The sequence below is a fragment of the Elephantulus edwardii genome, unplaced genomic scaffold, assembly GCF_000299155.1.
Source record: "Elephantulus edwardii isolate Elephantulus edwardi_28Jun2011 unplaced genomic scaffold, EleEdw1.0 scaffold00048, whole genome shotgun sequence".
Taxonomy (NCBI): domain Eukaryota; kingdom Metazoa; phylum Chordata; class Mammalia; order Macroscelidea; family Macroscelididae; genus Elephantulus; species Elephantulus edwardii.
Window position 1 is genome coordinate 15,814,720 of NW_006399798.1, and position 23,085 is coordinate 15,837,804.

Here is a 23,085-nt window from a genome sequence, read left to right on the forward strand (position 1 = left end):
CAGAGCTGACTCCCCACTGGGTTTCCCAGATTGTAAATTGAACAGGAGATTGCTCATCCGAAGGAGCAGCTGGTGGATTTGAACAGGCAGAGCGGTGGGTCTTTGCCTTATCAGTGCAGCTCCCTACAGGCTACGCCACCGGGGCTCCCTGTTAGGTTAAGTAGTCAACATGTGATCACCCAGGGACCTGAGCAGGGAACACGGCAGTCACAACACAGCCTTCAGAGGTTTGCTTTCCTGGAAGGAAAATCCCATGAGATCTAGGGGTGATGGCTCCCCCAGGACGTGCACCCGCCCCAGTTCTCCAGATTGCACCATTTTGGTTTTGAGGTTCTCAGCAGCAGAGCAGCTCTGTGCGTTCTTTACGGTGGCCTTGTGCTGTATCAGCTTTCCTCTCCTCTCCTGACGATTCCATCAGACCCTTGGTACACAAGCCACAGGGGCAGCAGGTGCACCCTGGGAAGAGGACAGAGCACGTTTCGAGGAATACAAAGCTGAGTCACTGCCTTTGTCTTCAGCCTGGTGGAGGGACGAGGGGACAGTGCCAGGCCCAGTGTAGCACTGAGTCCACATAGATCCTGGGAGAATCCTTTCTCCTCTGAGAGACTTACTAAATCATTCCCATACCCACATCTCTCACCCACCCTCATCTCTACACCCTGCTCCCCCACACCCGATCATGCATCCTTTCTGAGAGACCCAGCCTCATGTAGAAAAGTCAAGGTCACCAGGCCTGTGACAGTTCATTCCTCATCAGTACATTGTTGTTGCTGTTGTGGGTTGACATTGATCCAGCCCCACCGTGACCTCATGCACAAATAACAGAATAAAACACCGCCTGGTCCCCATGATCAGTGCAGATCACTGCTGTGATCCACGGAAGCTTCTTGGCTGGTTTTCACAGATTACCAGGCCTTTCTTCCTACTCTATCTTAGTCTGGCTATTCCAATGAAACACGTTCAGCATCATAGCAACACTCAAGCCTTTACTGACCGATGGCGACTGCACGAGAAGTGCATTGACTGAGAATAGAATCTGGGTCTCCTGCACCAATGGTGAGGATTCCACCACTGCCCCCTATAAATGAATAGCAAGAATTAAACTCCAGATTCCACATCTTGGTGCCCTTGGAATGACTGGGCACTCTTTGGTTACTACTCAACAGAATATTATGGAAACCACATCCTCCGTAAAAAAAGGAACCTAGTGCCAAGTCACTTAATGCACTTGGAGACCCTACCGTAGCATTTCCGAACTGGACCATTGTTTCTTAATGTGTTTTACTCTGGATTTTGTCAATGTAATTAGCTGATGTGCACTCTTCTCTCTTTAAAGCATCCTTTCTCGGTCGCTGTGCCAGGCTTGTTTCTGGGCATGTGGTGAAATAGAAACCACTGTCAGTACAAGCGGATTGTTGAGATCGTTAAGATGGGACGTTGCCTGCCCAGATGCGGAGCTATTCAGTGCGACGGACGGGAGCAGGTTCTGGTTAATTTCTTCCACTCAGCTGAGTGAATAGACGCATCCATAATATGCAGGAACCTCAGCATTATCGGTAGGGTCTCCACGAGCAAAAGCTTTTTATCATATATTAAACTGCATAAATTGCGTTCAGAAGTCGTAAATGTGGATCGCTTTCCCAACACACTGCCTGATCCTTTGTTTCCTCTGTACTTGAAAAAAAAAATCTTCAATGGGTTTTTCTTTTTTACCCTCAAAAATAAGAGAGGGGACTCCTAAACCAAAGTTCAGAGCAGTGGGATAAAACCGCTCGGGGGTTACCAGACAAGGAGAGAGGACCAATTCTGACATTGGCTCCCTCCCCATTGGAACCCCTACCGCCTTTTCTCCCCACGGTGAGTCAGTGGCACTGCCCTCACCCCTCATCAACACTGCCACGGACCCTTCAAAAGGACTAATTGTGTCTGAGCTGGGCACAGAATTGGTGAGTAGAGACGGTGAATGTTCGGTGCTGTGGAGCCAATTCCCTCTGAATGACAGATTAAAACCTTTTCTCAGTCCTGAATCATCCTCCCAGCCTCTGCCATGTTCAAGCCCATTGGCTCACTCACTGTGTCAATCCATCCAACTGAGGACAGGTCTTCCTCGCCTTCACCAACCCTCCACCCTTTCAGGCACAAGATTCCCTTCCAAAAACTGTCCCCCACCCCCACCCCCGACAACATGCTCAAAGCATGAGAGACAAAGTCTCACAAATTTAACTTCTACGGAGCACTCTGGCTATACTTCTAACACAGGTTTTTTGTTCCTTGGACAATCCATGATAAATTCATACTTTTTACCTAGACCACAATTCAAAGGCATAAATTCTTCTTCAGTCTTCGTTATTTGTCGTCCAAGTTTCATAAGCATATGAAGCAATTGAAAAGCCCATGGCTTGGATCAGACGCACCTTAGTCTTTACGCTAACATCCTTCCTCGTTAGCACTTTCATGAAGTCCTTGACAGCAGACTTGCCCAGTGTGATTAGAGGAGTTGGGAGATTCTAGCTTAGCAGCAGGGTTCTCAAACCAGGCCTCATTGAGAGAATGGACCATTCTACCATAAAAAAAAAAAAATTAGTTGCCATTGACGTCAACTCATGGCAGCCCATGTGTGGAGCAGAACTGTTCACTCCACAGGAGTTTACACTCCACAGGGGTTTACACTCCATAGGGGTTTACGCTCCATAGGGGTTTTCAAAGCCGGGACATTTCAGGAGCAGGTCCACAGGGACATCACTCAGATTGTGTCACCTCATACGGTAGCTCCTGGTGTCACCTTCTGTCAATAGACTTCCTCCCATTCCAGACTATACAGAATCCTTCATGTTTATTATCAATTTTATTCATAGAATAAATAATATATGATAAATATAGTGGATTGTGTAAATGTTGTGTTCCTTAGATTGTATGATTGCTATCAATGAACCTTTTGTAATTCTCTTTCTATACTGAATTATTAGTAAACTTGCTCACTGCCATCAAGTTGGAACTTCGTCACAGGTAACCCTCCAGCAGGTTGTCAGAGGTTATAAATTACATGAGAGGAGAGAGCCCATCTTTCCTCCTCAGAGCAGCTGGTGGATTTGAACCAGCACCTTTGGATTGGCAGTGCGACTCCTTACACCAAACCATCAGAGCTCCCTTGTAACTGTGGAAGCTTTTTGTTTTTCTCTTTTTTCCTTTAATTACTACTTCATTCACACCCCAAAAAAAATATTGCTGTAGGTTCAGAAATACTAATTACCACAATATTGTAGCTAAAACACTAGAAAATCTGACCAGGTCGGTGACTAAGTACGCTGTTGACAACAGAAGCAGCAGTTCGTGCTTGTAGCTAGCGTGCGCGCAGATGAATTGACAGCATCCTCATAATTGGGTGATAATCACAGATCTGCCGAGAGCCCATTAGCCCAAACGCGGTAGCCCTGAGCCAGTTCTGACTCATCCCGGCCAGGAGGGCAGGCTGTTCTTAGTGCCACTGAGTCAGCGTTCACTCCCAAGGACACCACGTACAGCAGAAAGAAACCTTGCCCTGTGCGCCACCCTCACAACCCGTGCTGTGCTTACGCGTGTTCCTGCGACCACTGTGCCTGTCACCTCAATGACAGTCTTCCTCTTTTGCTCTGACCTTCTACCTAATCAAGCATCTGTTTGTCTGCAGAGACTGTCCCCTGCTAATAACAGGCCCAAATGATGTAGCACCAAGTCTCACCATCCTTGCTTTAAAGGAACAGGCTGGCTACACTTCTTCCAAATTTCAACAAACAAATTTGTTCCCACTTTTGGACATCCGTAATTATATGTTCAACACATTTTACCAACAGTGGCACCAATTTAGTTAATATTATTAATTGTTCAGCTTTCATATATTCCTATCATGTGGCTGAAAATACCACGGCATGGGGTGTGGTGCACCTTAGCCTGCAAGTTGACAGCCTTGCTCTTACTCGTTTGAAGAGTCCTCTGCAGAAGAATAGCTAAAGGCAACACTTGACGTCTTGATTTCTTGACAGCTACTTACATAAGTGTTGACTATGGGTCCAAGGGAAATGAATTCCTTGACATCTTCACTATGTTTTGTTTACTATGATGTGTTTATCAGTCCAATTGTGAAGATTTTTTCCCCCTTTATTTTTAGGTGCAGTGATTTAAGCTTCATCAGTAAGTGTTCCATATTTTCATTTTCTGCAAGCAAGTTTGTGTCATCTACATAGCCCAGGTTTGTTGACGAGTTTTCCTCCAATCCTGATGTCACATTCTTCCTCATTCTTCCATCTTCTTGGATAATTTGCGTAGCATATAAATTGAATAGATACGGAGAAAGCATGCAACTCTGATGCATACCTTTCTTCACTTTAAACCGTGCTGTATAAAACCTCTGGCTTTGTCCAAATTACTTCTTGGTCTGTGCACAGCTTGTCCGTGAGCTCAGGTAAACGTTCTGGAATTCCCATTCACCACAGTTGTCCTCATTGTTGCTAGGTACCATTACATCAACTATCCCACAGAGTGACCCTGTCAACAACAGATCTGACCTTTGCCCCATCCTGTGCTGTCCTCATCATTTCTGTTAAACTAAAGCCCATTGTTACAGTCACCGTGTCAGTCCATCTTTTTGAAGGCCTTCATCACAACCCCATTCATAATTTTTTTATGCTTCACATGAATGCCTTTTCACGGTCAATAAAACACAGATTAGCATCATTCTGGTATTTCCTGCTTTCAGTCCCGATGCATCTGACACCATCAATGCCATCCCTCATCCCGCTGCCACTTCTGAATCCAGCTTGGATTTATGGATGTTCCGTGTCATTTTAAAATTATCTTCAGCAAAGTTTGGCTTGCTTGTGATATTAATGTTATAGTTTGGTAATTTCTAAATTTTATCAAGTAATTTTTTTTTTTAATGGGCACAAGTATCGATCTCTTCCAGTTGATCAGCCAGGTAGCTGCCTCAGCGCTTTTGCTGAATCATCTCAACTGGTATTCTGTCTATTCCTGAAGCCTTATTTTCATCAATGCCTTCAGTGAAATTTGGATTTCTTACTTTAATACCACTGATTCCTTTCTTTATTGTGATATTTAACAAAAGTTTACAGAAAAGTTGGCTTTTCATTCATTCATTCATTCATTCGTTGTTGCACATTTCCGCCCTCTCTTTTCCTGCCCCCTCCCCCTCCCTCAGTTCACTTTAAAAAAAAATTCATTCACTATTGCACAATTTCCTCCCTCCCCTTCCCTTCCCCCTTCCCCAGTTCTCCTTGCAATGCACCTCTTATTCTAAACTGTTACCATACATATAATGTCTAATAATATATTTCTTTTACAGTGTTCATTCTTTTCTTACTATTATCGATTTGTTTACAAAGTTCGTGTACTTTGCGTTTCAGCCTATTCTTCATCCACATTGTGTTCCATACAATCGTTCTCACGCACTATGCAGTGTTCACTCTTAATCATATGCTGCCTTCTGAAATGATGGCGCGTTTTCGTACACTGATTCTGTGTTTTATCTCTTCTTTTGATGCTTCCTGTATCGTTCAAGATCTTGTCCATCAACTCTTTCAATAATGCAGCTTGAGGCTTGACTCTTTTCTTCAGCTCTTTCAGCTTGAAAAATGCCAAGCACATTCTTCTGGCTTTCTAATTCCTGGTATTTGTAGGGTTCATCATCATACTTTGCCTTGCTTTCTAACCACCCTTTGGGATCTTCCGTTCAGCGATCTTTATCATTCCTTTTATTCATTTCCGCTTCTCCATGTTCTAGATCAAATTTCAGAGTCTCTTAGGACATCAATCTCGGCCTTTACTTTCTTTTTAATGAGCTTTTGCCTTTATCGCCTATGACATTCTATGTCATCCCACAATCCATCGGATCTCCAGTCGTTAATGTTCAAGGAGTTACTCAGCTGCACCTCAAGTCATGAGGACAAAAGTAGCGGGTTCGAGCCTCATTCACAGGCTGCCCACGTGACAGAGCCGGTCAAGAGCCCCAAGAGTAGGCCGAGCCCGTGGGCAGCTCCCACCAGCCCTGGCTTTTCTCTCGCTCTCAGTGAGCGCACTCTTATATGCTAATATACCACTTGGGGAATGAATGAGCCCATGGAGCACAAACACGACATTGTGTGAGTGGAGGACAAGTGGATAGACGAGCGAGTGGATGCAGGCAAACACATGTACACAGGTTGGACAGATGAGGGCTCAGGGTGAGGGTACTGCAGCTCTGTGTTATCTGAGGGGCCAGACTCCGCCGTAAAGCCAACCAACAGAGAGGAAAAGGGGGTGCATGCAGGAACTGTGCCCACAAATGGCAGCCACTCTTGCTGTCTACGCTCCAGGTATGTAGATGAGTTGCCAATCAGGCAAATGCTCCTCCAGGCCCCACGTCCCCAAGGATGAGTGTTGAGGGTCCCTGACCTTCCTTATGGCACCAGCTTTTTGGCTCCTAGGCCTTTCTCCGTGACCTTGAGCCAGTCCCCCTCCCCCGCCTGCAACTGAGAGTCAGGATCCTGTGAGCTCCAAGGGACGGAGACTTCCCGCCCAGGTGGCACTGCCTGTGGGTATTTGTGAGCAGTGGCCCTAAGGCTCTGCTGGTTCCCAGGGGGGACCCACTGTGTGACTTCACCCCCACTGTGTGACAGCGCATCCAGCGATCCTCCTGCCTTTTTTTTCATTTGCCACAGGAGAAGGTTAGATAAAATCTACTTCCTCCCTAGTGCGCAAGCCTGTAGGTTTTTCAGGCAAAGCCCAGCCAAGCTTGGGTGGTGGACCCTCAGCATCTGCCACCTGCCAGGTACACCAGGCTGTCATCCCAAGGAAGTTAGATAAGAGATCAGGTTTCCAGTGGGCCCCAAAGAAAAATAAATTGACAAAAATGACAGTGCAGGCTGCAAGAGTGACCGGAGGGAGACAGGAGAAAGTGGCTGGGGTCAGAACTCCCCTACCCTCTTCTTCCTCCCAACCACAGACAGAGGGAAAGGGAACTACCCAGCAGATAGTGTTGCTGACAATGAGGCCCTTGCTCAGCCCACACTGAAGACAAGCTCTCGATCAAGTTCAAGAGCAAAAGGCATAGCACCTTGACACTAAACAAAGGGACAGGCTACTTGGCAGAAATGTGTTTCTAGAATTGCAATGTCACTAAGCGCTGGCTGACGATGGTCAGGAGATGAGCGAATCCAGGGAGGTGACTTGCGAGAGAGCTGCCTATCCTCCCAGAAAAGCTCAGCTGAGAAGTCATGAGAAGATGCTGAGCGTCAGATTAGCAAGTTGAGGCTTCTGAGAAGCCAAGGCTGGTTTCCCTGCTGGGCAAGGACTTCAGGTAAGTAAGACATCTGCTGAGACTCTTACCCAGTCTCCGCCCAACTTGCTGAAGCTGGAGGAAGTACTCCAGAGCTGGGCCTTCCTGCCTCTGCTGCCGCAGCCACTAATTGTGAGCAACCCAGTGGCACATCGAGTTTTCCATCCACAAGGTAGTTCCCCTTCTTTCTCTACTCACAAAGCAGTTGTCGTTCCCAGCCTCCTTTCTCCAGGAAGAGGTGAGCTGAGGCAAGAAATCGGGCTAAAATCCTTGTAGTGTTCAATAAGGAAATGTGATGAGTGAGCCCGAGTGCTCATTCCAAGTCATGATCAAGGTTAACTCACTCGTCATAGCTTCTCATCCTGGTCATGGCCTGTGAGGTGTAGGAAGGGCATGCACATTCCAAAGCTTCTTGGGGAGGATCCTCCAGGGCCTCTTCTGCCCCCAAGTCCTCCTTGTTATAGCAGCATGTCTCCAGTCTCCAGCTTTGCATCGCTGTCTTCCCTCTTTTTAGGAGAACACCAGCTATATTGCATTAAAGGTCCACCCTGCTCTAGGATGATCGCGTGTTAACTAATATGATCTGCAACGACTCTACTTCTAAAACAATATGATCCTGAGGTTGTGAGGAGGACATATATGGAGGGAAACGTTATGCAGTGGAGTGCATGAAAACTTGGCGAGAACCACTGGCTTAGCTCTTTCCAGATGAGAAGAAGGCTATCTACCTGGTTGAAGCGTCCCTGCTTCCTGACAGAATGCAGGAGAAAGATGCGGAGTGGACACGGAGGAGGCTGCAGTTCTGGGTGTGTTCCTTGCTTCCTGCCAGCCTCTCCTTTTGACAAGGCTGTGGCTTGGCCAAGATGTCAAGTCCATGGGCTCTTGCCCAGCCTTGTGCTTCTGACCCTCCTTCTCCCTGATGAGCTGCTGTTCATTAGGATGCAGTAAGCACTCGCCCTTGAGGACAAAGAGAGTTGTGCTCAGCACTCTGGAGCCAACATGCTCTCCACCCACCCCCATCCTTGGCCCGGACGGACTCTGGCCCTGAGTGGGCCTGGTGGATGCTCAGATGATGACCTTGCAGTTTCCAGGCTCCTCCTGCAGAGCTTAACCCAGTCCTCATTGCCGGCTGTTAAATAATTCATTTTACACTCCACACTCGTGGAAAGAACAAGACTTGAGGGCTTTGGAGGCTTCTGGTTGGGCAATAAAGAGATCATGTATCACAGAAGTCTCCATAGACGAGTATGGGTCACTTTTAATTTCAAATCCACCCGTATTCACACATCCATCTGCCACCCTGTTTCATAGAGTCAATGTAAAAACCTTCTGTAACCTGTGGGGTCCTCTTGAGATTATGCTGGTTATAGTAGCAAGATGATGAAAAGACTGTAATAAGCACCCTGGACACTCCAGGTGAGTGCCGCATATAAAAGCCAAAGTCATTCTCGGTGCCCTCGCAGATCAGAGTCAGAGGGTGTCCCACACCGGCTCAGACACAGTGTGTGGAAGATGAATTCTCCATCTGGGATCAAGACCAATTCTTGTTGGTGTCAGTTTAGACACAATGGCTTCAACACCAGGAAAGAGTCATTTCCAAATATCAGCACCAACAAGCATTTAAGACCTTTCTCTGGGGCTTGACACATAGTGTTTGGTAAGCATTGTCTGATTAGCATTTCAATAGAATTAAAAACAAAACCAAACCAGTCCCTCTGGATTCCGTTTCATCTCTTGGTGTCCTGTGGGCAGACTCAGTGTCCATGGGTGTCCAAGGCTGTAAATCTTTAGAATGCAGGCTGTCCCGTCTTTCTCCTGGAGATTGGCTGGAGAGTTTAAACAACAACCCAATGTTGCAGCCACTCTTCCTCCAGGGACCTCCAGCCCTCTCAATACGATACACACAAGGACCGACCCCACTGCTGCTGAATGCGTTGTAACCCAAGGCTCTGAATCATCAGTTCGAAGCCCAACCCATCACGTATTACGCCCCCAGGGCTCCTTACATGGAAAGATACTGACTTAAAGAGGTTTTAACTCAACTCATTGCTGTCAAGTTTGAATGGACTCATAGCTGACCCTCCAGCAGGTTTTCAGAGGCTACACGTTGCATGAGAGGAGATTGCCCATCTTTTTCTTGTATGTCAGCTAGTGGATTTGAACCTCTTGCTTCTGTGCTGGGAGCACAACTCCTTACCCACTAGGCCAACAAATCCCACAACTAGTAGCACTTGTTGTTGTTGTTTTTTTTGTTTACTATCAGGCCATAACCAACCCATAGCTGAACGTGCAGCGAGTTTTCTGAGGCAGTTAATCGCATGGGAGTAGATGATCGCCCATCTTTCTCCCACAGAGCAGCTGGTGGATTTGATCCACGTGCCTTTGGGATTGCAGTGCAGCTTCTTACCACTAGTTGTTATGGTTGTTATTGTTACATGCCAAAAAGTGGCCTACAACTTATAGTGACCCTATGCACAATAGCTCTGAACTCTAACCTATCCTGAGTCAGTTTCACTATCTCCGACACACCTAAACCCATTATCCCAAGGTTAATGAGTCTTGAAGATATTTTCTGTTAAGGTGAGGGTGAATCCTAATCCCTTCTGAGTTATGTCTTCATAAAAGAAGAAAAGACACATAGAACAGAGGGGAGATAACCGTGTGAACCTGTACTGTAAACCCTGGGAGCTAAGGGTTACCAGAAGTTTACCAGAAAGCAGGGCCTTTCCCAGAGAGCAGACCTTGGTCTTGCTAGTGTCTTGAATTCTCTGGTGGCCTTGTGGCTAAGGAGTTGCACTGCAAACCCAAAAGCACATGGTTCAATCTACCAGATGCTCTGAAGGAGAAAGATGGGCAAGCTCCTCCTGTATGGTTTACAGCCTCTGAAAAGCTGCTGGGGAGTCAGCTATGAGTCGGTTCCAACTCCACAGCACAAAACAACAACAACCACCACCTCCAGAATTGAGAGACAAATCTCCACCCTGTGCAGTCGTCACCCACTCCGGCATTTCACTGAGCTGACCCTTAGAGGAAGAGAACCAGAGACCAGTTTAGGGCTGAAAACTGAGATCCTAATGACTGCTGTGAAGTCACCCTCTGAATGAATCCAAGTCCATCTTAGAAGGTTCTGGAAACAGAGACAATGAAGAGAAAAGGAAAAATTCATTCACATCCTCACCACCCAAACTCAGTCTTTAAAAGTCTTACTTACTATGGAAAACTGCAAAACAGGTTCAAGGTAGAGAGAACAATGTATACAAGGAACTCCCTCAAACTCATCAAGCAGCTGCCATAACGACCCACACGTGCCCAATTCCTTTTATTTAAAAGTGACTCCCACACATCATGTTGTTTCTCCGGTAACTACTTCACTGTTGTTGTTGTTGTTATGTGCCGTCGAGTCATTTGTGACTCATGGCGACCCTATGTACGACAGCCCTAAACCCTGCTCTATCCTGTGCCAATCTCATTGCCTCTGACACACCCAGCCCGATTACCCCAGTCACTGAATCAATCCACCTCATAGAGGGTCTTCCCCTCCTAAGCTGTCCCTCAACTCTACCCAGCATGATGTCCCTCTCCAAAGACCTGTCTCTCCTTACAACATGTCCAAAGTATGTCAGACGAAGCCCCAGAATCCTTGCCTCCAAGGAGCAGTCTGGTTTAACCCTCTCTAGGATGAATCTGTTTGTTTTCCTGGCAGTCCATGATACATTCAATGCCCTTCTCCAGCACCACAGCTCAAAGGCATCAATTCTCCTTCTATCCTCCCTAGTCATTGTCCAACTCTCTGATGCATAACAAGTGATTGCAAAAACCATGGCCTGTATCAGGAGCACCTTAGTCTCCAGAGAGACACCGTTGCTCTTGAGTACTTTAGAGAGGTCCCTAACCGCAGACTTTCCCATTGCAATACGTTCTTTGATATTCTGGCTACTGGTGCCAAGAGTGTTGACCGTGGAGCCGAGCAAACTGAAGCTGTGAACAATCTCAATCTCTTTGCCATCCATCCTGATGCTACTGATTGGTCCAGTGGTGAGAATTTTTGTCTTCTTGACATTGAGCCTCAGTCCATATTGAAGGCTGCAGTCCTTGACCCTCTGCAGTAAGTGCATGAGATAAAAAAAAACCTTCTTTTTCCATCGCAATGCCACCAATGTACATAAAATATTAACACCAATTCTGTAATGTCACCAACTATCTTAGCATGATGTTCTGATTCCTCCAGTTATTTTCTAAAATATGCATATGTGTTTGTCTTACAATTTGCCATGACCTTACGAGCTGCATAAGGAACTAGTGAGTTTTTCGTTGTTGTTGTTGTTGTTTGTCTGGGGGGCGGGGGGTTTGGTGAGAAAAATTTGTATTTAAAATTAGCCAGCTGGACTCAGTTTATATGATCCCAATTTTGTTGGCAACATACAAAGCATCATAGTCAGGAGCAAGTTGAAATAGGCCTTCTCTCCATCAGGCCTAATCGAAGTGTTGACCTTGGCCACATCAATGTCATAGAGCTTCTTTACAGCTTGTTTAATTTGGTGCTTTTTGGCCTTGACATCCACAGTGAACACAAGTGTGTTGTTATCTTCTATCTTCTTCATAGCTGACTCAGTGGTCAGAGGAAATTTGATGATGGCATAATGGTGAAGCTTGTTTCTCCTGGGGGCGCTCTTCCGGGGGTATTTGGGCTGCCTTCGGAGTCTCAGCGTCTTAGGCCGCCGGAACGTGGGTGACGTGAGGATCTTCTTTTTTTTGGCTGTGGATGCCCTTCAGGATGCCTTCCTGGCCTTATTAATGCTTTTGCTTTGGCTTCAGTTTTGGGAGGGGCAGGGGCTTCCTTCTTTGCTTTTGGTACCGTTTTCGTAGAAAGCGGAACCCTGGTGTTTTAATGCATTGCATGCTGTCATGCTAAAAGCTCAGCGATTCAAAGCCACCTGCCACTCAAGGGAGAACTGTGGGTAGTCTTTTCCCACTAAGATTTACAGCCTCAGAAACCCAATGGAGGGTCATCATTGACTGAGTGACCCTGAGTTTGGTTTAAGTTTCTATAAGATCTTCACTGCACTACGATAAAGAACTTAAAGTCTTTTATGTCTCTTGCTACCTAAAGATTTCTTCTCCCTTTCCCTTATCATATTACCCATAGCTTTCCAGTCTGGATTTTTCTGATTCTATTCTTTGATGGTGTTGATGACTACATAATTTGTTTCATTATGTGTCACTCTACTATGCATTGCAGATGCCGGTTTTTTCGTTGTTTTTATTTTTTCATTTTGTTTTTGGGGTTTATTTTTCTAACAAAGGTTTCTAGCACCTTGTGCAAACACCTACATTAGTGCTATTTTTCCAACAGCATGTGCTTACTTTGTGTCTCTATCACATTTTAGTATTTGTCACAGTGTTTCCAGCAGGAGATCAGGAGACATACTGCTTTGGGCAAGTTGGCCATCAAGGACCTCTCCAAAATATTGAAGAGCAATGATGCCAATTTGAAGACAAAAGTACGCCTGATTCAGGTCACGGTCTTTTCCATCACCTGCTGTACATCTGAGAGTTGGACAATGAATAAGGATGACAGAAGAAGAATCAATGCCTTTGACCTGTGACGTTAAAGTACTGAATATCCCATGGATTGCCAAAAGAACAAACAGATAGGTCTTGGGAAAGATGCAGCCCGAGTGCTCCTTGGAAGCAAGGATGGTGAGTGAAGCTTTGTCTCTCCTACTTTGGACATGTTGGTAGGAGACACTATTCCTTGGAAAGGTGGAGGGTCAACAAAAAAGAGGAAGACCCCCAATGAGGTGAATAGACACGGTGAGTGCAGTGATGGGCTCAAGTGTATCAGAGATAATGAAGATAGCACAGGATTCAGTTCTATTGTTCATAGGGTTGCTATGAGGCGTACTCAACTCGACAGCACCTAACAAGAATGCAATGTCTGAGATGTTTCAATAATGCATTTCATGAACTTCCGAGCCCACCACCATCAAATTCATTCTCTTGGCGGCCTTCATCAGCTCTCCAGGGTTGCATAACTTAACAGAAGCAAACCGTCCATCTTTTCTCTGCAGTGTGTTCAAGCCAACCAATGGCCTTTCTTTAGCAGCCCAACAAGTAACTAGTTGTTGTTGTTATGTGCTGTCGAGTTGTTTGTGACTCATATCAACCCTATGTACAACAGCCCTGAACCCTGCTCTATCCTGAGCTAACCTTATTGCCTCCGACGCACCTATCCCCATTACCCCAAGTCACTGAATTGATCCATCTCATTGAGGGTCTTCCTCTCTTGCATTGTCCCTCCACCCCTCCAAGCATGATGTCTTTCTCCAATGACTTGTCCCTCCTTGCAACATGCCCAAATAATTTCAGATGAAGCCTCAGAATCCTTGCCTCTAAGGAGCAGCCTGGTTTCACCCTCTCCAGGGCAAACCTATTTGTTCTCCTGGCAGTCTGTGGTATATTCAATGTACTTCTCCTGCGCCACAGCTCAAAGGCATCACTTCTTTTTCTATCATCCCTAGTCATTGTCCAGCTTTCTGATGCATAGCAAATAATTGCAAAGACTGGATCAAGTGCACCTTAGTCTCCAGACTGACATCATTGCTCTTCAGTACTCTGGAGAGGTCCCTGACAGTAGACTTTCCCAATGCAAGTCATCTTTTGATTTTCTGGTTGCTGGTACCAGGAGTGTTGATTATGAAGTCAAGCAAATTAAAGGTGTTAACAATCTCAGTACCTTCACCATCTGTCATAATACTGCCACTTGGCCCAGTGATAGAGTCCTTGTGGTGTTGTGTGTTTTTTGGGGGTTTTTTTTGGGTTTTTTTTTCATGTTGAGCTTTACTTTATATTGAAGTCTGTAGTCCTTGAACTTCTGCACCAAGCACTTCAGGTCCATCTCAGTTTCAGCAAGCAGAGTTGTGTCATTTGCATAACACAGGTTGTTGATGAGTCTCCCTCCAATCCTGATGCCACACCCGGATAATCTGTTCTGCATATAGATGAAAAGATACGGAGACAGAATGAATCCCTGGTGTACACCCTTCCTGATTTTGAAACATGCAGTGTTTCCCTGCTCTGTTTTGATGACTGTTTCCTGGTCCAAGTATAGGTTTTGCATAAGCACAATCAAGTGTTCTGGGATTCCCACTCTTCTCAGAGTTATCCACAGTCACTAATAGACTATTAAAAAATTACTGTCTAGTATAAATTTTATATTACTGGGAAATGAAAGATGGGATTTGCTTGATTGAAATCATTATTTTATTGCGCAGTCTGGAAGCAAACTTAGAATTTCTCCATGGTCTACCAGCACTTTCTTCTGTCGCTTCTGTGTCCTGTGACTTGGCAGGTGGAGCTGCCAGAGGCTTTGGCAGATGCACGTTGATCCCTGGCACTAAGAACCCACAGGTGTACACAGGCAGGAGCGCCTGGACCTGGCTTCTCCTCCTGACGCCAGAGGTTGTCTACAGTCACGGCTTGGGTCCACTCTTTTATTATCAGCAGATGGTGATGTTAATGCTGTTGACCCTTCTTCCTTTATGAGCTGAAATGTTACCGTCCTGAAACCCTTCTCACCAGCTCTCAGCTGTTTGCCTCTGTCTTCATTTCACTCTGAAGCTGCCTCTGCTTTGTTCTGTGCCTGGACTCCCATTGATCCCGCTACCTCTCAGCTAATTGGCATGTGGGCTGTTTCCAGCCCAAACATCCACTAATAATAACACCTTTCCATACTTATAACAACTCTCCCCAAGAAGTCACTCCTGGGTCTTCATTTCGGACACAAGTGTCAGAGTCTGAATATAACTGTTATTATGCTTCTTGGCTTCTGCGCTTTCTCTTTGCTCCAAAGGCTTTAAATAATCCCTTCACAAGTTCTCCTCTAAGAAGACCACTCAGGTGGCCACTTCTTTCTTTGCTGGGAGTCTTTTCCCAGGAGGCTGGGCAGATGTCAAGGGGGCCTCATCACAGGGTGGCGCTGTCAGAGCTCACGCCCCCATCGCTCCTGCCCCCCCCCAATATGTGGAGGGGCTTTTCCTGGAGGCCCCACTCCAGCTGTGAGTCATCAGTCCCTGAGTCCCAAACCCTACAGGAAAAAATGCAAATGGCCTCTAGTGAATCGGGATCTGAAGCCACCTCTGTGTGGGAGAGGATGTTACAATATCAGGCTGTCGCCAAATTAATGCTATTAAACAAATGTACAGAAATAGCAGCCATAATTATTCCCATACAGTAGCTCGATCTGGAGCTCTCAGAGCTCCTTGCAGCCCCAAAACACAGGGCTGTCGCTGTTCCTGCTCCTCCTCGGGCCCTTCCTCTTCCTTTTCTCGGAGATTCTGCAGAGGAAAGAGGCTCAGAACCTCCCCAAACCCCCTGGATCTCTTCATTTTCTTGGGGAAAAGAATAGGGGAGAAAAAAACAAACCAACAACACACCCATGTTGCTGTTGTTAAGTGCTATTGAGTTGAGTATGACTCATAACGACCGTATGTGCCAAGTACTTGAGTATGGAAATCCACTGCTTCCTTAAAACAACCTAACAAAGGAAGTTCTGTGTGCCCAGTATGCCGATTAAGAAATCGAGTGCAGGAGATGTCATGTCATTTGCTGTAAGCTTGGTAATGGACTGGTAAACGTGGCAGTCTGGATGTGATCTATTCTCAAATCTGTTCCATAGCCACTCTAACCCACATCTCCCCAACTCCGTCTTCCATTCCAATACAAACTCAAGTCCAAGGCCATCCTAAGCTCCATGGCTTTTAGAATTGACTCTGTCTTGAGCAAAAGTCCATGTCTCCCTGTTCATGCACTGCCCACACCCTCCAGTTCAATCCCAAGGCCAGGCTTGCCCCAGGATGGCTCCCTGGTAAATTGGCAAGAGGACCCAGGTCACGACAGACAAGAGGGGGTACGCTAAGCAGAGACTTGATCGCTTATGCCCCAATTATCTGTCTGGGTGACCTCACTGCCTTGGGCCAGGCACACTGTGCCATAAAGACCCCATTCCCACAGCAGCACCTTGATACTAGCTCTGATGGTGACGATCCCTTTCAACTGCCTCCGGCCCCGACCGCACGTCTACAGAATGGAAATGCGTATGCCCACACGAAACACCAGCCCTTCCCCGGAAACTGCTGTTGGCCCTCATCCTTATTTTCAACACAAATCTCAGAGTTGTAAATACTAATGTTACTATTTATTCTTCCTGGCCTCTGTCCTTTCCTCTGCTCCAACAGTATTAAATGACCACATCACAAGCTCTTCTGAAACGGCCACTTCTTTGCCAGCTTCTGCAGAGGCCCAGACTGAAGCCAGGAGGCCAGTCCCAGGGAGGTTATTAGATAAGTCCTAAACACAACACGTTATACAAAGTGGGAGTTCTGGTCCACTTCCTAAACAACATGCCTCTGGAAACTCTATGAACCTCAATAAATGACAATAGTTACAGAAAGGCTTTCAGGCCTTTTGTTCATAGGGTCACTATGAATCATGCTCAACTCGACAGCAATCCACAGCAACAACAACAACAGTGGTAAAAAGCTGTACTGCCAACACAAAGGCACACAGTTCAAATCCACCAGCTGCTCCATGGGAGAAAGACGGACAATCTCCTCCCATGCGATTTGCTGCCTCTGAAAATCGGCTGGATTGGTTCCAACTCGATGGTATACAACAACAATAACAACAACATGCAAAGTGGATGGAAACATTGATCACCTATTGGATGCATACTCTTTAAAAGCCTTCCCAAGACCCAAGTTGGAGCAGAGGATGAAGATAGCGGTGGTCGGGCCCAGACCTGTGCTATTATCACAAAGAAATTCACTGCTGAGTGAAAAGTTGTGAGGACAATAACAATCGTTGTTATCATCAGGTGATAACCACTGAATCCACCAATGCCCATCACTGAAGGACTTGTCACCTTGGACACTAGGAGGATTGCTTGAACCTCAGCCTTTCTCTCTGGGGAGGTTCCTTGCCCACAGCCCCACCCTCCTCTGTGGTGGGACACAGCCAGTGACTGAGCGATGTGAGATTATCAAACCAAACCAAACCATTCACTGCCACTGAGTCGGTTCCAATGCCCAGTGAGCTCGTGTGTGTCAGAGCCGATGCGAGGTCCACAGGGCTTGTAAAGTCTTCTTTTTAGGAATGAGATCACCAGGTCTCTCTTACGAGTCACCTCTAGGTGAAAGTGAACTTCCAACTTTTTGGTTCATAGTCAAGCATGCCACTGTTTACGTCACCTAGCCCACAGGGCAGGTCTTCAGATCCACTGCCTTTGAGTCTATTCTGACCCTCAGGGACCCTACAGAACCAAGTAGAACCGCCACAGAGGATTTCTGAGGTCGTGGTCTTGATGGAAAAGATTGCCACAGCGCTTTCCCGGAGAGTGGATGGTTAGTTCCAACTGCTAAGCTTTGAGCTGAGCACTCTACCCCAAGCTGCAAGGGCTCCTTGCGGGACCATAAAGGCCTACCTCAACTGCTTTGGCTGAGATGTTGTCATGTTACCAACATGTAATGGTAACATGACAGGCTTCACAACCAGCCAGTGGTTCAAATCCACTAGCCTCTCTGAAGACAGAAAAAAGATTATGCTGAGTGAAATATCTCAGTCACAAAAGGACAAATATTGCATAGGGCCATTATTGTAAAACGGGACTGACATGGGGGTTGAGGGAAGACAGAGAAAAAGGGGAGGAATGATGTATACTGCATTGCAACAGATGAGGGAGAGAACTGTTTAAAAGGCATATATGATTAGGTATTATTGTCATGACAGGAGTCCAGAATGAAGGCTACACAGTGCAATGGACTTGGGGGGAGGGATTGCATAGCAATGAGAGTTTTTCTTTTACTCATCAAGGAAAAAAGTGAATTGGGAGGGGGTGGACAGGGAGAAAAGGGCAACAATGAATGACTGGAAACCCTAAGTCTCTGTAAACTTTCATTAAAATGAATTAAAGGAAAAAAAAAATCAGAAACCTAACAGAGTCTCAATGTGAGTGAAACTCAAAGCAGGTAGGCTTACCTGAGAGCTCAGCCGATTCAAAGGGCCAGTGCCCCCTCGAGGCTGGATTGCATCACGCGAGGCTCCCCTGTCTGTCCAGTCCTTACTTACATCCAACCTTTCCGTTCACAAGATGGGCTCAAGGAGGCTGTCTGGCGGAACACCTGCATCCCAGCTCATGACCCACTTCCTGAGGAATCCAACCTGCAGCCTATCATCATTTCAATGGGATAATCACTGATAAAATCACGGGTGAGGCTCGTGGTAGGATATTTCAGGCCCAGGCAGGGCATCACTACTTTTTCTCTGCCCAGCAACCCTGCTTCCATTCTTCAGTCCAAAGGGTGAGCAAGGGGCTCGAGCTGGACCAGTGGAGTCTTCACGCTCCGGTGCTCTGAAGGTGTGCTGGAGAGGGCTGGGTTAGCTTTGGGCCAGGCCCGCAAAGTACCTAATGGCATGCAAGCACATGTGGGATCATTCTTTCCAGAAAGCTTAAAGAGAGGGCTCAGCCAATGCCATGCAGCTAAGAGGTGAGTCTGAAGGTTTATGGCCAGGTCGGTGATTTTCAGGGTCTACATCAACAATGCACTTGGCTGCCCAACAAACAGTTGGAGGGTCCAGTGAACCCAGAGGTTCCACGGCAAAAAGGCTTCATGATCTACTTTCCAAAGACCAGCACTGAAAACCCTGCAGAGCAGTGAAGCCTTCTGACGCTGTCACACCACAGCAACTGATCTTCAATGTTTCTGACATCTGGGTGCCTTGGGGCATCCACAGAGAGGTACCCATGCCCAGGGGGAGGTGAGAGGGAGGCTTGCTTCCTGCAGTGCAGCCCCCAGGCATCCCTGCATCACTCCGACTTCTCCACTAGAAAACTGCCCGAGGCTCAGACAGCTCGTACAGCTGGTGCTCTTTCCCGCCCTGGCTTCTGTTTCTACCTCAAGAGGCTCGACTTACTGCCCTTTTTATCTTCATTTCACTTGGATCCACAATCAACACCCCTGGTAGCAGCAGTCAAGAAACCAAAAGACATGTTATATTGAGCAAATGTGCTATCAAGAACCGCTCCCAACTGGGGAGAGGCGGGTAAAGAAAAAAGTGCAACAATGAGTGAATAGAAATCCAAAATCTCTGTAAATGTTCATTAAAATGAATAAAATATTTAAAAAAAAAAAGAACCGCTCCCACGTGCTAAAGAGCAACAATATCAGTTTAAAGACTAAGGTGTGCCTGCCCCATGGAATCTTCCATTGCTTCACGTGCGTCTGAGAGTTGGACAGAGATAAGGATGACCAAAGAATCAACACCTTTGAGCCCTGGTGTTAGGGCAGAGTGCTGACTAGCCTATGGACCACCAAAAGAACAAGTCAGTCTGTTAGGAATGAGGTACAGCCATCCTTGGAAGCAAGGATGGTGAAACTTGGTCTCACACGCTTTCGGCACCTTGTTGGGAAGGGCCAGTCTTTGGGAAAAGAGCTCATGCTTGGAAAAATAGAAGGTCCTCAAAAGAGGGGAAGATCCTCAGTGAGATGGACTGACCCAGCGACAGCAACAATGATTTTAAGCAAAGCCAAGCCTTTGAGGATTGCACGAGATCAGGCAGGGTTTTGTTGTACATAGGGTAGACCGAGTCAGAGCTGACTCAGCAGCAGCTAACAACAGCAATAACTGCCTTTGCTCTGTCCTCAGGAACCACCAAGCAAACTCTGCTCGTGACTTCACAGCCAAGGGAAGGTATCAATCCCCACAGGTCCGTCTCCTTTCCTCCAGGCAGGGGTTCCAGCCCACTTGTTCTGATTTAACCCCTCATTTTCCTTCCAGAGACACTTAATCAGATTCTACACCTTGTCAAGATTGCAGGTGGTACTCACACGTACTTCAGTATCACCTGGGTCCCCGTAAGACTTACTGAAGGATCTTGTTAAAATAGAGATGTCTTTCAGCTGGAGGTTGAACTGAATTGAACTGGTTCAAACCACTGTCCACAAGTGAGTGGTGTCCTTGTCCCTCTTGTCCAGGCACCCTGACCTGACTCAGGGGCATCTCATGCTGGATCACTGCTCTCCCTAGTCCCTCCAGATGGCAAGATTTATTTTAAAGGCAGCATCCAGAAGGGGTTCAAACCTCCTGCACTCAATGCTGGGGCCTTCAACTCTGTCTCTGTGTTCAAATGGTGAGTTTGTTCCCTTTTGTTGTTAAGGTCCTAAACTTGTAATCAAAATCCACAGGTGCTTTTTCCAAGTCAGCAGTAGGGGAAGCCAGGCTTTGGGGTTCAACAAACAATACTCTATTGAATGAGGCATTCGTCCATTTACATAGAGCAGCCACTCAGTTAATAGGTGCCTTTCTTTGTTTTCCCCCCCCCCTCTTCAAATTTTGGATACTTCCTCAATTGTTAGGGAAGAAAGCTAACAGCCAACTCTGCCCCCTTATGGCCAATCTGTTGTTTTCTTTAATATCTTTTTCTTGGAATGTGAATACACTGATTCATGGAGACCCAAAGGCCTTGGGTTCCCTAAGGCGTAAGTTCTTATGGAAGGAAACTGTCTGTCTTTCCCCCATAGGCCAGCTGGTGAATTCAAACTGCTGATCTTGTGGTTAACAGCCTGAAACCTTATACACTGTGTTCCCTAGGGTTAGAACAAAAGCAAAAACCCACTGCCCTCAAGTCAGTTTTGATTCCTAGAGCCCCTCCATCTGGCTGCTGGGCTGGAAATCTTAACAGCAGAAGACCATCCATCTTTCTTCTGAGGAAGAGAGAGCTATGGCTTTGAACTGCCAACCTTTTGGTTACCAACGTAGCACGCCGGAAACTATGCCATCGACCTCTTGAGGAATAGAACGTCTTGTTTTCCCACTACTATTGATGTGGAACTGCCTCACAGCTGACCCTCCACTCGATTTCTGAGGCTGAGACTTGCGCAGAAGCAGCCTGCCTGTCTTTCTCTGAAGGAACCACTGATGGACTCCAGCTGCCCAAGGGCACAGTTTTTTTACCTTTTCTTTTCTACTAGTTTATTTACAAAATTTGAATGCATTGGTTTCAAAAACAAATTCTTTCCATTTCCCTCACCACCACCACCCCCAGGGATAGTTTTGGATTAGCATCAATGCTTCTTGCAAACTAGGATATCGGGGTTGCGGGGGGGAGCGGGGGAGACTGAGAAAGACGGGAGGAATGATGTATACTGCATTGAAATAGATGAGGGAGAGAACTGTTTAAAAGGGATAGATAATCAGGTATTACTGTCATGACAGGAGTCAAGAACGAAGGCTGCAGAAGTGGAGTGGACTTGGTGGGGGGGATTGATTATGTATCCTGCTACTTTGCTGAATTGGTTGCCTATGTCCAATAGTTTTTTTGCTGAATTTTTAGGGTCTTCTAAGTATACTATCATATCATCTGCATAGAGAGAAAGTTTTACCTCCTCTTTGCCAATCTGGATACCTCCTATTTCCTTCTCTTGTCTTACTGCTTTCACTAAGACTTATAATAACAGTGACTAGGCGTGGGGATAGTGCACATCCTTGCCTTGTTCTAGTTCTCTTTCCATTGAGAATGATTTTAGCTCTTGATTTTGCTTATATACTTTTCACTATATTGAGGAAATTCCCATCTATTCCTATCTATTTTTTTTATGTTTTAATCAGTAAAGGGGTTTGGGTTTTGTCAAAGACCTTTTCTGTTTCAATTGACAGGATCATGTAGTTCTTGTTCTTTGTTTTATTAATGTGATGAATTACATTAATTATTTTTTCTTCTATTGATCCATCCTTGCGTACCTCTTGGAAATTCCACAGGTCATGGTGCATTATTTTTTAATATATTGTTTAATTCCTTTGGCCAGGATTTTGTTGAGGATTTTTACCTCTATGATCAAGAGAGACATCGGTCTATAGTTTTCTATTTTGGTGATGTTTTTACCTAACTTTGGTATCAGAGATAATGTTTGCTTCATGGAGTGCATCTGAGAGTATTCCATCTTTTTCTATTTTCTGAAATACCTTATGTCGAATTGGTGCTGGCTCTTCTCTGAAGGCTTGTTGGATTTTTCTATAGTAACAAAGAGATCATAGAAAAGGACCCAAGAAAAATAATACAGGTCAGAATAGCTAATCACAAGATTAAATACTAAGGAACAACTGTAACTAGAAACACAAAAGACCTATACAAAAAAATTTTAAAACATTACTACAAGTGAAAAAAAAAGAGAGACCTAGAGAAATGGTAGAATATATTCTAAGCACTGGAATAACTATGTTTGGCTTTCTGAGGTAATATATCATGAACAATGAGTGGCAAAGTTTAGCAGGGCATCAAGCAATAAATGTTGGAGAGGATGTGGTGAGATAGGAACTCTTATACATTGTTGGTAAGATTGTAAAATGGTACAACCATTCTGGAAGGCAGTTTGGGATTACCTCAGAAAGCTGAACATAGAAATTCCATATGATCCAGATATTCCAGTGCTTAGAATATATTGAGAAAATGAGAACTGAAGCGCAGAGACTTGCCTTATTCACCATAGCAAGAACATGGAAATAGCCCAAATGTCCAACCACAGTCAAATGGATTAAGAAATTATGGTACTTTCACACAATAGAATACTACGCAGCATGCAGGAACAATGATTTTATAAAATACTACATAACTTAGGAGGACTTGGAGGGCATTATTCTAAGTGAACTAACTCAGTCCCATAACAACAAATCCTGCATAAGACCATTGTTGTAGAACATGTATGAGGGTCCAAGCCGGGCGGGGG